Source organism: Copadichromis virginalis, linkage group LG1 (assembly GCF_057382275.1).
Source record: "Copadichromis virginalis isolate Kocher_CV1m ecotype Utaka linkage group LG1, C_Virginalis_male_GT1.1, whole genome shotgun sequence".
Taxonomy (NCBI): Eukaryota; Metazoa; Chordata; class Actinopteri; order Cichliformes; family Cichlidae; genus Copadichromis; species Copadichromis virginalis.
Window position 1 is genome coordinate 3,368,882 of NC_140618.1, and position 14,947 is coordinate 3,383,828.

Below are 14,947 nucleotides of genomic sequence, written 5' to 3' on the forward strand. Positions count from 1 at the left end.
TTCTGCCAAGTCGAGCTGCAGAAGAAAAGGCGCAGATAGACACATGCTTCCAATTATCCGTCACATACACAGATGCACGCACACATCAAAACACACTCATCACACACTGGCGAGTGTGTGCGTGTGTGTGACCTCACCGAAGCACTTACTGGCAGCGTGTTCTTCGACTGAGTGGTTTTCTAAGGAAAGAAATGTGTGTATGTGTTTGTTTGCACTTGAGCGTCTATCATTGTGAAGACCAGTTAAGAGTTGGATCAGCTTTGCTTTAAGACGGAGTTTTAAAGAGCTGTTAAATGACTCAGACCTGGTTATGTGCTTCAAATTAGAACCAGATGCAGGTTTAGGTAAACCACTTATTTACGATGGTTGAAGTTTGTGTTTGGGGTCTGAAAATGCATTGTGTCATTACAGGTTCTCACATCTAAAGCAGTATGTTTGGGTAAAGGTGCTTTTGGACGTCAGTTACTCAGAAAATCATTTTTTGCTTGACATCAGCATTACAGAAAAAATGCTGAATTATTGAGGCCGAGTCTGTTTTCTACAAGATTAGTCACGGTCAGGCGTCATTTATTGTTATTGTCATAATAAGTCTGATTCCTCAGAAGTGCCTTTAATTTGCACTACACATGTTTGAGGACATTTATATGGTGCAGTGAAAAAGTAGTTTGCTCATTTCTTGCATATTTGTCACATCTGTTTCAAATGATCAAACAAATTTTAATATTAGACAGCTATAACACGGCTAAACCTATCCAGACCTATCTGGCCCTGTGTGAAAAAGCCTTTTCTCCTCAGGTGATTAACCACATTTTTTTGAAAGTTGAGTTCAGTTTCACTAGCCACACCCAGGCCTGATTACACTTACTGTTACTGTAGACCTGTTGAATCAAGAAATCATACAATCAGAACCTGTCTGACAAAGTGAAGTAAGCTAAAGGAAGCACGTCATACCAAAGAAATCGCTGATTAACAAATTCATTGATATTTATCAGCTTGGAAAAGGTTACGAGGACATTTCTAAGGATAGGGGACTCTACTGAACCAGGGTGAGAACCATCATCCACAAATGGGTAAAACCTGCAAGTGTGTCCCATTACATCTGGTGCAAAACTAACACAACAGTCAAACATGGTAGTGGTAGTGCGTTGGTCTGCTGTAATTGATGGAATCACGAATTTCTATCAGAAAATCCTGAAGGCTGCGATGTTCAAGCTCACTAATGTTAGCGCGCGCACACACACACACACACACACACACACACACACACACACACACACACACACACACACACACACACACACACACACAGGATAAGATGATCTGTCATGACTTTAAACAGGCTTATTCATCCTCGAAGACCCTCCAATGAATAAAAAACATTCTAGAAAGAAGACGGGGCAAAATTTCAAATAAAGATCAAATTGTCTATTATTAATATTTGTGTGAATATACATGAGCCAGTCAGTGTTTCTTGAATATGAAAAGTGATCTAATTTATCTTTTTTAAGGTCATGGATACGATCCTCTGGACTACATCTTAGCCCAAAAGCACCAATTAAAAAATTATGTTGTGCTGGTTGGTCAGACGTGGCCGAAATTTATCCCAAGTTGATGTCTATTTTTGGCTATAAGCATATTTCAAGTTGTTGAAAAGACATAAAGAGCTCTGTCTATGTATGAATCTACCAAACAGTCTAACCTTGAAATTTAAAGGTCAAAAGAAAAGAAAAAAAGAAAAAAAAGCAGATTTAGACCTTCTTCAAAGTAAAAGTCTACACAGTGTGTGGGTTTCAGGCACGCACGTTCAATATTCACTGATGTTTCTGTGATATCTTCCCATAGGTCTGGAATGCAGTTGTAGTGGTTAGCATGGTTGTGTCATCGTGATCAACTTGTTGGAGTTTTTTCTTAGATCTTAAAAACTTAACATCTGAATCATCGTGCGTAGGTGTGAGAAAGCGTCACGTCAGATGTTGACACTGACGGTAAAAGGGCTCAGGTGAACAGGAAGCGATGGCCCAGCCCATTGAACTGTACACCTGTGCCTCATCATTTTATACCTGTCGTTATCTGACAGAAGGGAGGCAGATAAGGTCAGATTAGGATTTAAGGCAAGGCACACATAGAGAGAAAAACAACACTTGGGCGAGTCTGAGTCATGCAAAAACAACTCCTGCATTTTTCTTCAAATAAGCCCTTTGTATGAGCTTCTTATGTCAAGAGTACAACATATTTGCAGTTTCACAACACTTCCAGGGATTTCTCTCTTTACATACACCAGTTTAATACTGCAGCACTGTCATTTTATACAAGGATGCTCACACTTGGTCAAACAGGATCCACAGAGTCTCTTTTTCTGTCTCATTTGATGAGACATAACCAGAACAGTGAGCACTGTTTCGGTTATGTCTCATGTTGAAATATGAATGGCAGAGAATCAGGAATAATCACTATAGACTTCAGCTCAGATTGTCCTTTTCGATTTGGTTTATAGCCACATTTAAAGTAACAGTAGGCAGTATTTTGTGAAATATTTTCAGGGATGATCTGCCAGTATTCGTGCATGTAACTGCTGAACTGAGCAGATCAGAGTCAGGATAAAACACCAAAAGAAAGGGATTTGTCATGCCATCCCATAATGAGGGGTAGGAGGTGACTGGATCAGTGTCTTTAATGTCTTTTTCTTCTTTCAGCTGCTCCCTTCAGTGGTCACCACTGTGGATCATCTGCGTCTATCTCACTCTGTCACCTCTGCTTGTCCTCCTTCACTACATCCATGAATCTTCTCTGTGGTCTTCCTCTTTTCCTCTTTTCTGTCAGCTCCATATTCCATACACTGGCCTTCCTCTTTTGAACAACCTCTTCTCATTCCAGAGATACTCGGATAAAGGAGTCCACAAGAAAGTCCACATTAGGAGCTCTTCAGCCAGGCAACCATGGTTTGTGTCTTGTTCAGGAGTTTTATGTCATGGTTTACTGTGTGCCAGGCAGGATGAAGGACCCAAATGCAGGAGTCGTAGCTAGATAAGGAGCATGGAGGAATCACACACAGCACAGAGTGGGTACATGAGGGTTATCAGTGTTGGGGAGTAACGGAATATATGTTACACGTTACGTGTTTAAAATACAAAATACGAGTAACTGTATTCTGTTACAGTTACCATTTCAGAAGGTGGTATTCAGAATACAGTTACTTTGTTGAAATAAATGGATTAGACGACAGTCTTTTCCTGTTTCATATGTTAGGATATGCCCTCTCTAGTTTTGGTAATTCCACGCTGGTGGAAACCCAAACAAAACACACATTAAGAGGCTCAAATGTCTCAGTCTCGTGGCCCATGCCACCTCTACTTGCAGCCTTAGTAACTTACTTAACCTTAGTAGTGAAAAGACCACCGGGGGGTTCAAAACGATGTGCCGGGAGTTCTCGCCGGCTCTAGTGCTCCTCGACCTCCCGGTCAGTTATGGAGCTGGCGGGTCACAGACGTCTCCAAAAACATCGGAGCACGTTTGGAAATATATGATATCTTGATAAATCGAGCAGATATTTGAAGCTTACACAGCTACATTTGCGCTTGAAAATAACTTAAAAGTTTATTTTGTGACCCAGAAAGAGTAATATTACAAAGTTTTTAGCCGCGCTCCTCCGCCATTGCCGCATTTGGGTTTGGGACGAAATGCATTCTGGGATACTTAGCTGTACCAAGTACACACAAGTCACCACCAATGCATGCTCGATAAAACGGGCGGAGCGAGAACACGTCCGGGAATTTTTTTGCGTTCTCGGCTTGATGCGTACTTTGAATTGGAACAGTGCTTGGTCTCCGACTGATGACGTATCACGAGTACATGAGAACGCAAGAACGCACAAGTACGCATATTGATACAGGCCCCTAGTTTTCGGCTACGAGCCCAACACGAACCCGACGTATTAGCCAGAGGTCCCTTTACTACAGTTCGGAGCCGCGGACCTGTTTTATATACGCGCGGAATAGTTTCTATACGAGATCGCTGCAAAAAGTGCAGCCTTACCTAATGTCCACCTACTGTTACTCATTTATATCAAGATTTAAACATCTAGTTGGTGTTGGTGTGGAGAGTAACCTTCAGTAATAGTAATGAATCACACAGCAATAGTACATTCATGTAGCTGTAAAAAGCATGACGATATATTAAGTAATCCTAAGTATTCAGAATACGTTACTTTCATTGAGTAACGTAACGGAATATGTTGCCCCACAGAGAAAAACACAGGGCTTAAATACATCAGGGAGTAACAAGGGGATGGGAAACAGGAGGGAAACACAGCTGGGACTAATCTGACATAATGGGAAGCAAAACTCAAAACACTGAACACAGGACACAAGAGAGTCAAACAGGAACCACAAGACAGTCACAGGGACGAGGAGGCACGGCTGACAGGGAAAACAGGGCGAACATGGAGCACGAGTACAAACTGCGACATGGAGACACGAGTAACTGAGGAGACACAGGGAACACAGAGACAGGGGAGACTAGACATGAAACGTGGGCCACGGCACAGAGCAGACACGTGACAGAAAAACCAAACCAAAAACACAAACACTGGGTCACCAGACCCCTTTTAGGTTTTATACTTTTACTCACTAGTTAGGTTTATCAACTTAAAAAAAATGCTTACCCAGTGCATCCAGTAATACCAAGACGTCTTTTACAAATGTCCACATGGGACAGGATCGGAGTGACAGACTCATTTCACTGATGACTAAAACATTAATGGTGCATTATGTCAAAGGGCAAAATCTGATGCCCTAGGAGTGACAACTGACTGATTTTAGTGTAACAATTGACTTTTTTTCTTTACTAAGTTAAGTCTCTGTCCTGAGGTAATATGGATTACTGCAGTAGCTGAATAGAACGGTTTGCTGTATACCAACACTTTCAAACTCTGAAGGTGACAGAGTCATTTACCTGGTTACCTTTGCCGAAAATGAATAAATGATTATAAAGTAACTTTTAGTATTGTCTTATTGTTTTCTTTAGATGGTTGAAAAGTAAAACAAGACTGAAGTTTGAATGGACACACAAAGGCATATTCATACAACACAAAGGCTTTTGTGCCATGATGTCAGAGCAAAGAATGATGGCTGATGAAATCAGAAGGTGCAGAAAGAAAGAAAACAAAGAGGAGAACAGGTGGATCAAAACAAAAGAGTGACTCAAGGTAGGAAGAGAAACCAAAATATATGCAGAAAGTGAATTCAAAAGAAATGTGATTACAGTATAAAATATAACTCCTGACCAGATACTGAATATGAAGTTGATATTTCTTAATGCCACGGCGCTTTTAGGTACTCTGGGTCTTTAAAATGTGTTGCACAGATATTTGGAGGAAATGTTTTCCCATGTTAACATTGACTTCCTGTAATTGTACAAAGAATGCTTATAGAAAAAACATCCCTGCCTCCATATGACATATCTTCCCGTGTCTGTATTTTTCTCTAAACATATTCATCTCCCAGCAGCAGTAAATCACCTTCTGATCCAAGAATACAGCACATTATATGAGAATTTCTGATGGATGTATGAGACCGTGTCATATTTCAACCATCGAGCGAGAAGAAGGTAATAAACTCTGAACGTGTGGTGGCAGAACTGACGCAAAGCTGCTGATATCATGTTGTTGTTGGCTAAGGAGATAGATGAAGAGACTGACAGAGAAAGGGAAAAATAAGGAAATAAATCATTCCTATTGTTTGTGCTCTGCTGGTTGGTGCAGGTAAGGCTGTCACAGTTCTCCTCTCCAAAGTTTCTGACAGGGAGCCAGGTTTCTGTGACCATGGGACCATATAGGATTTGTCTTTAAGGTTAATTTGGAGTATAAGCTCATTAAAAGGGATCGTCCATGGTTTTCCTAAACTCTGTCAATAAACTCTATGTATATATATGACAGAAAAAATACTGATCCACAGCCCTCAATCTTTGCCCTGAGTGCACCAGTTGCCACTGGGAGCACTGCTACCTTCACCCTCCACATCATCTTGCTCACAGGGGGTCATATGATTGTTGGGGTGTTCTCTGTATTACTGTAGGTTTTTTACCCTACATTATAGAGCGTTTTAAGGCAGCTGTTGTTGTGATTTGGCACTACAGTATATAAAGAAAACTGCACCCTGCTGTTATGTGCTGGATTGTCTCAGGGCATCTCTGCACAGCCTGCACCTGGGGTCTTACCTGGTGTGTAGGACCCTAGACTCTATCAAGTTTTTTCCTGCACTACTATGATTACTCTCTTTGTGCTGGCTTTCTCCATGTATTAATATGATTTTTCAGTGTCAGTCACTTCGTCTGTCTGGTACATGCCATGCAGGGGCCTGTCCTTCCATGATTGGTCCTCTCCTTGCTCCTTTTCTTTCTCAGGTTTCTGCTGCCTAGTTTTCACTAAGCACACTGGCCAGTGTGAGTCAAACCCTGGAAAAATGCAGGATAAACTGTACGTGTGCATTGGAGTCTACATGTTTTTTGCAGACTTTGTCCCTCGAAGTATCCTGTGGGAGGTGCTTTGGGAACATGAGGCATCTTGGTTGTTTTTACTAACCATTCATCCCCTGTACAGCTACAGAGCTTGGCCTGTGACGTTCCCAGTGACAGATGGATTGGTGCAGTGATGAACTGGTCCCTCATGCTGAAGAAAGCCTCAAAGCAAAGGTTCACTAGTTTACCAGTTTATCTAAATCCATATTCAAATAACACGCTCAAGTAACCCCTGTAAGCAAAAAGGCTTCAGACCAATCTGAACACTCAGTTTGATCACTTTATTTCACTCGTAGATCTTTATGATTTGAAAAACATGGGATATCCCAAAGCTCATCGCAGACACACAGCTTTGGCTACATCTCTCTGGGACCAGCTTTAAGGAGCTAAAACAGCTCATTTTAGAGAATAAGCTGCAAGTCTCCTACACAATAATGTTGTTAGAACAATATGAACTAATATAATTTGTAAATTCTGCAAAAGGTGCTCTATGATCTGTGCACATGAATATAGAGTCAGCATAATCAAAATCCAGGCACACAGCAACTTTTGCCAAATGAGCAACATAAGGAACAAATCACTGAACTACTCTTTGAAACAAATGACATTTATTTACACAACGATTATTTTACAGAGAGAAGTCAAGGAATGGTGAAAAAAGCAAGAAGGGCATCCAAAAACATGTCGGGGTCTCTAACACCAAAATAACAAATACTTTGAGACTGCATACCTCTGCCAAGGCCAAACATTCACACACCATGCCTTCACTGGAGTTGTTCTGGTAAGAATTTCATGCAAATCAAATCACATGTGCACCCTGGCAAACTACAAAAAAGGAGGGGAAGCCACAATAACCCTATGGGGCTTAATTTGCCTTCTCATGAGAAACGAAACAAACATTTTATCTCAAAAATTTAGCTTTTGGGAGGTTAAACTGATTATTTCCAAGGAACACAATTCTAGGTCCAATAAACAAATCTAACCACAACTCCCAGTCATCACACAACACAGTAGCCAAATGACCCGGGCACCTGATGCGCTCCACTTATTGATTGTACTCAGGTGTGGGGATAACCAACCATTAAGCTCAGGTGTGTGGTGGACCTGATGCCAAGAATCTGCTTTGTTTATACTGTCAATGTACGTAACACAACAGACAAGCAGACAATAACAACATATGTTCAGCGTTCATGCACACAAACATTGAACGGGTAACCGCTTAGAGTGTGTGTGTGTGTGTGTGTGTATATATATATATATATATATATATATATATATATATATATATATATATATATATATATATATATATACTTCTCCATGGAGAAGGAGGCTAGAGGCTGAAATCAAGGTAGCATGGAGGGAGGTCAGCCAACGATCGGAGTTACAGAAAGGCACAATGAAGAAGGTGCCCATGAAGTACAGGAAGTTGTCCATATCTGAGGCCTTGGAAACTGCCAAGCAATGACTCACAGCCTTGGCCAGCCTCTTGAATAGGTACACCAGAGAGATAGAAGGCAGGAGAATAACCGAGCTGTTCTCCACGGAACCAGCCAAGGTGTACTCTCAGTGGCAGGGGAACAATATGACAACAGCACCACCAAGGCTGGAGACGGAACAATATGGGAGAAGGACGCAACCCATAACAGCAATGCTCAGTGGCTAGAGGATCTGAGGGCAGACCATAGCGACCTCCCTGAACAGGGTCCAGTAACCATCACAGTGGCAGATATCCAAGAAAGGGTCTCCAGTATGAAGAGTTGGACAGCACCAGGGCCCGACATGGTTCACGCCTACTGGCTGAAGAAGCTGACTGCACTCCATGAGTGCCTGGCAGCACAAATGAACCAGCTACTAGTTGACGAGAAAACACCCAGAATGGCTAACCGAAGGCCGGAAAGTCCTGATCCTCAAGGACCCCCAGAAGGGGCCGGTCCTCTCCAACTACCAACCAATAACCTGCCTCAGCACCACGTGGAAGCTCCTGTCAGGCATCATAGCGGCTAAGATGAACAGGCACATGGGTCAATACATGAGGGGGCACAGAAAGGGATGTGCAAGAATACCAGAGGCGCAAAACACCAGCTACTGGCAGACCGAGCAGTCAGCCGAGACTGCAAGACCAGACTGACCAACCTGTGCACTGCCTGGATTGATTACAAGAAGGCCTATGACTCAATGCCCCACACCTGGATCCTGGAATGCCTAGAATTGTACAAGATCAACAGGACCCTGAGAGCCTTCATCAGGAACTCAATGGGGATGTGGCGTACAACACTGGAGGCCAACTCCAAGCCCATAGCACAAGTCACCATCAAGTGCGGGATCTACCAAGGAGATGCTCTGTCCCCACTGCTGTTCTGCATAGGCCTGAACCCCCTCAGTGAGATCATTAACAAGACTGGCTACGGATACCGACTACGGAACGGAGCAGTTGTCAGCCACCTCCTGTACATGGATGACATCAAGCTGTATGCCAAGAGTGAACGAGACATCGATTCACTGATCCACACTACCAGGCTATACAGCAATGACATTGGAATGTCGTTTGGACTGGAGAAGTGTAGTCGGATGGTAACAAAGAGAGGGAAGGTAGTCAGAACTGAGGGGTTTGAACTACCAGAAGGCAACATTGCAGACATAGAGGACAGTTACAAGTACCTGGGGATCCCGCAGGCGAATGGGAACCATGAAGAGGCCGCTAGAAAGGCTGCAACCACCAAGTACCTGCAGAGGGTCAGGCAAGTCCTGAGGAGTCAGCTGAACGGTAAGAACAAGATCCGGCCCATCAACACGTACGCCCTGCCCATGATCAGGTACCCTGCTGGGGTAATAAGCTGGCCAAAGGAGGAGATAGAAGCCACTGACATCAAGACACGAAAGCTCCTTACCATGCATGGAGGGTTTCACCCCAAGTCCAGCACCCTGAGGCTGTACGCTAAGCGGAAGGAAGGGGGCCGGGGACTGGTGAGTGTCAGCACCACAGTCCAGGATGAGACAACGAACATCCAAGAATACATTGGGAAGATGGCCCCACCTGACCGAGTGCTCAGTGAATACCTCAGGCAGCAGAAACCCAAGAAAGAGGAGGGAGACGAGGAACCATCATGGAAGGACAGGCCCCTGCACGGTATGTACCACCGGCAGATAGAGGAGGTGGCTGATATCCAGAAATCCTACCAGTGGCTGGACAAAGCTGGACTGAAAGACAGCACAGAGGCACTAATCATGGCAGCACAAGAACAAGCTCTGAGTACAAGATCCATAGAGGCTGGGGTCTATCACACCAGGCAAGACCCCAGGTGCAGGCTGTGTAAAGATGCCCCAGAGACAATCCAGCACATAACAGCAGGGTGTAAGATGCTAGCAGGCAAGGCATACATGGAACGCCATAACCAAGTGGCCAGCATAGTGTACAGGAACATCTGTGCCGAGAAGTCCCAAGGTCAAAATGGGAGATGCCCCCAAGGGTGATGTAGCATGACCGAGCTAAAATCCTGTGGGACTTCCAGATACAGACGAACAAAATGGTGGTGGCTAACCAACCGGACATAGTGGTGGTAGACAAACAGAAGAAGACGGCCGTAGTGATCGATGTAGCGGTTCCGAATGACAGCAATATCAGGAAGAAGGAACACGAGAAGCTGGAGAAATACCAAGGGCTCAGAGAAGAGCTCGAGAGGATGTGGAGGGTGAAGGTAACGGTGGTCCCCGTGGTAATCGGAGCACTAGGTGCGGTGACTCCCAAGCTAGGCGAGTGGCTCCAGCAGATCCCGGGAACAACATCGGAGATCTCTGTCCAGAAGAGCGCAGTCCTGGGAACAGCTAAGATACTGCGCAGGATTAACCGCCCACAGGGGTGAGTGGGGAAATTATTTATATATATTTAAAAACTACTAAAGATTTTAAGGTACGAAAAAGTTCTTGGCTGGTTTAAAATAAACTTTTGTATTTTTAATACAAAGCTCTATTTTCTGGTTGCCAGGGTGACAAGCATCAATGGTGCAGAGATTGAATACACTTCCCAGTGAAATCCATGACTTTCAAAGTTTTGTCCAGTTGTGTGATAATGACTCATCAAGCAGGCCCATGGCTTTTTTGTGTATATTTTATATTTTGCCAGCAGACCAGGCTGTTGAGTTTTATCTCTTGCAATGTTTTTCTTTCCTGATTAACATAAAAAAAACAAACTTTCAGGACTTGCTAGACAGCCGTGAAAGGTCTTCCAGTGCGTGTTCATTAAGGACACTGAACAGACGGCCAGTTCATTTTCCAAATGTTGGCTTAAGTTTCTGTTTTGAAACGTATAATTCAAACATAATTACTCAAATGAGAGTGAATCCCAAAATGTTTGCTGGTTGTTGATTACGCACGGTTTGTATAAAGAGCCAAACATCAAGTGTACAGTAGATGACAACATCACTCCAGTAACTCACTGTTACTGGGCAGCTGAACAGATTTCCATGTAATGATGTCATCTTAACGTTGCTGTCCATATAGTGACATTTTAAGCTCGATCACTCGGTGGCGGCCTCACAGGACGGACGTTAGCTTCACTAGAGCGGGCCGCTAGAACAGCTGTAACAAACACTGCAGGCTCTGGGGACTGTGTGTTAATAATCGAAGCTGGTGTACCGAGCACAGCTGGACACTGACAGCTTGGTTTGTGCTGTGTGGTTTGTAAACTGGTTTTAGGGCAAGCAGAGCCCTGCCGAGAAGCTGGCAGGCTAGAGGACTTTCACAGGAAGTGTGTTTCCAGCGAAGGTTGGAAGGAGCAGCTGAAATTGATTTAACCACCAAAAACACTGGGAGGTGATGAGTAACCGAGTCACAATTCAGGGTTCACTGAGAGCATGAACAGACAACAGGCTGAGGTGCGTTTGTGTATCTGAGCACATACTTTACTTTTCATTATGCGCAACAGGATGTGAGGCTTAGAGACAGGGTGGGTCCTGATCCTGATCAATTTTATTACACAAATACATCGATTGTGCTGTTTTTGTTCATGTGTTCCCAAACAGACGGTGGATTAAGTAACGCTCTAAATGTTACTTCAAAGAAAGACTACAGAAAATTATAAAGCAAAAAGCATTATGTACATTTTTCTGTATATTTATCAAACGTCAAAAATGTGAAAGCTAACGGTGGGTATTTGGGAGCTGGATGCATGGATGCTTAGTCTTCACCGGGATTTTGCAAGAAATAAATGAGCTGAATCAAACAAACGGTTTTATATCAGGCTATCCAGGAATCCTGGAACTGATGCTTCAATAGTTTTTAGTCATTCCCTCCCGATTCCCTTGTCTCTGTCACTGCGTTAGTCTCACGCGTTAATTGTCTTTTGTTTGCTTCCTGTTTCAGTGTGAAGGTTGTTTTCTTCTCAGACGTCTCCTTGAGGTTTGACATCATGTTTTTGTTCCTTTCCCTCTTTCGTGATTGTCTGTCCCACCCTCATTACTTTCATATGTGTTAGTAACAAGCACCCCCGTGTTTTTGTCATCTATATATAGATCTGTGTGTCCCTTTGCCTTTGTCAGATTATTTGTGCCCCTACAAGTCATCGGCAAAAATGAAGCGAAGCGAAAACACAAAACCTGTGTCCAAAGATGGCACAATAAACAAAAAAAATCTGATGATTTTACTGACAAACTTAAGAAAATCCTGTCATCCATGAAGGATACCATGTGTCAGCGTAAACCAGTAGGTTTGAAGTTTCCTTGCTGTAATTGAGCTCAAATGATGTAGCTTCAACAACAGGTGTAAAGATCGTTCGCGTGTTCTTTCGGCACCGTATACAGTATCTGTATACGGTGCATTTCACAGTAAAATGACATGCTTACATACAGCTTTATAATCTATAATGTTCTAATATGGCCTGATGCTAATGAAATGATAAGTGTCACTAAGAAAGATGTTGAGTAGGAAATGATGACAAACATTTACTGCGTATTTATTTGTGCAGGGTTTTTTTTTTCCAGACAGAAATCGCAAACTGTTTTACAGAAAATAATCTAAGAATAAAAAAAATGCAAATAGGACAAAAAAAAGAAAAGAAAATTAAATAAATGTATGACCCCTTTTTAGTATTGACACAAAGTTCCCCCAACACTGGGTAAAATCTATAGACAAACACAATTTAGTATGTCTGATGTGACTATTTTATTTTAAGGAGCTTGCCTTGTCTGTGCTCTATGTCACCTGCCAAAGCTGTCTGCAGATTTCTCCCTGGAAGTCCTGTTGTAACCACCCAGCACAGAGATCAAGGCACTTTATACTGTAAGGTCGACCCTACAATAATACATACAGAGAAAAATCCAACAATCATATGACCCCCTGTGAGAAGCACTTTGGCGACAGTGGTGCTACGTTCAAGGCGTGTATTGAACGCAACAAGAAATTGGCCCACTCCCGCTCCACCAAAGCAAGAACACAAACAGTCGTATCTTTTAAAGTGCTAAGCAGCCATTTATTTGCTTCAGCAGTGAGCAGTGCCAAAAATAACAAACAAAACTCCCTAATGGTCCCTACGCTTTCCTATACAAATGAAAACCAAACAAAAGACAATTCACTTACCTAACTTTCTAAATGAAAAACAGGAGAAAACTCAATCAACAAAAACGGCTTCTCACGCCTACTAGGCTGCTGCAGCGAAGAATATATACAAGGTGAACAAAATACACAATTGCTGCTTTACAAATCTATTACAGCTATTTACAAAATGAAGATACTAACACCAGACACACACACACGGTTATACTTGCAAATCAATGGGCAAAGACACTCTACGACTCAAAAACACATGCTCTTTGTTGGATGGTGGCAGCTAGTAGATCGGGGGCCAAGTGGCTGTGATCCGGTAGTTAAGTACTGGAGGTGATCAACCAATTATCCAATCCCAGGACATGAAGAGACTCCACCCAGCTACTCAGCAGGCACGCCCAGGTGTCCACCTCCTAAGAGAGAGGGGAAAAACCCCACAGCCATCCTCTGGTGGGAGGAGTCACACATAAAACAACATTTTTATTTTTTTTTTTGTCTTTAGCCATCAGAATTGTTGTCTTAAGGCCAAGAAAGATGCCAAGCAGATTTACTTTACCAAGTGGATCATCATGGCCTTGGCATATTGGTCCATTTGATTGACCTTTATTATAATTATGTATTTATTTTATTTTATTTTCAGTTGCTACAAACGGGACAGACATGACTGGGGGATAGGACAGGGAGAAAGAATGAAAGAAAGAGACGGTGAGAAAGGGGGGAATAAAGAAAGAAAAACAACAAAGCACCTGGATCACCTGTATGGAGAAAAAAAAACCAGAAGAGAAAACAAACAAAAAAGAGCAACATGATAAAAACAGCACCATCACAATAAGCTAGCTAGCAGTAGATAACAGTAAATACTAAATATTAAACGATATTGTGCAGCACGCAAGATAGACAGCGCACAATGTGCTTTGAGGCAGCAGCCAAGAAAGGTGTAGTCCGCGTCTGTGAATACCCGTGTGTACACCTGTGTGCATACCTGTGTGGATCAGCATGCTTGTATTCCAAAGGTTTCTCCATGTAACGATCTGCTAGGGAGTGTGGGGAGCCACAGCCCCGTCCACCAGGGTATGAAGCAGGTATGAAGGAGATCAAAACTCCAGACATACAGAGGCCCCAGAGTACAAGGACCCGAGGAGGACCACCAAAGGGGGGGAACCGTGCCACCCTCCTGGGAAGAGCTGAGAAAAAACTCCCTTTCAACAGGAAGAAACCTCCAGCAGAAGCAGGCTCAGGGAGGGGCGGGGCCATCTGCTGCGACCGGTTGGGGTGAGAGAAGGAAGACTGGATAAAGACATGCTGTGGAAGAGAGACAGAGGTTAATAACAAGTATGAAATTAACCAAGCTGTGTTAGCAACAGTGTCACATGTGAGTTCCAGCGAGTTTTTGCTAACACACATAAACAATGAGTGACAGTAATGCAAACGTCTCCAGTGCAGTGCGCGATAATATAATTGTAAGGACATAATCAAAGTTACTGGCTTCACCTGTCAAGGTTTCTGATGTTGTTGCCAGCAACACTACACATAATGTACAATTTCTCCAAATTTCTGTTTTCAGAAGGTCCAAAATAGTCAAACATTTGCACTGAAGGAACCATCCAAAGATCATTTATGGACTTCCTAAGAGGGAAGGCTGAGTCCTGCACCGTCTCTAAGCCTTGTCCAGGGGGGGGTGTTAAAGCACTGATGTGTTTCATCTTTGACCTCAACAGGTGCAATAAACTGATTAAAGGTCAGGGAAGATTTGTCTTTTCTCCAATAAAGAGTTAACACGCAGCCAGTAACATCACATGTCTGCTGTAAGAAAAAAAAAAAAGCAAAGGAGCAGCATGATCCAAAGGGGTGGTTTTATTTTTTCTGTAAACATGTGCTCAGAAATCATAGAAAA

The 14,947-nt window shown here is 43.0% G+C and overlaps 1 long non-coding RNA gene across 1 annotated transcript; it reads right to left on the reverse strand.

The window, feature by feature from the left end:
• Positions 1-12,447: 12,447 nt before the first annotated feature.
• Positions 12,448-14,399, reverse strand: LOC146718145 (uncharacterized). Its single transcript, XR_014914816.1, has 2 exons — positions 14,036-14,399; positions 12,448-13,500 (listed from the first exon to the last, which is right to left on the reverse strand). It is a non-coding gene; the product is annotated as an uncharacterized LOC146718145 (long non-coding RNA).
• Between the last annotated feature and the right edge of the window lie 548 nt (positions 14,400-14,947).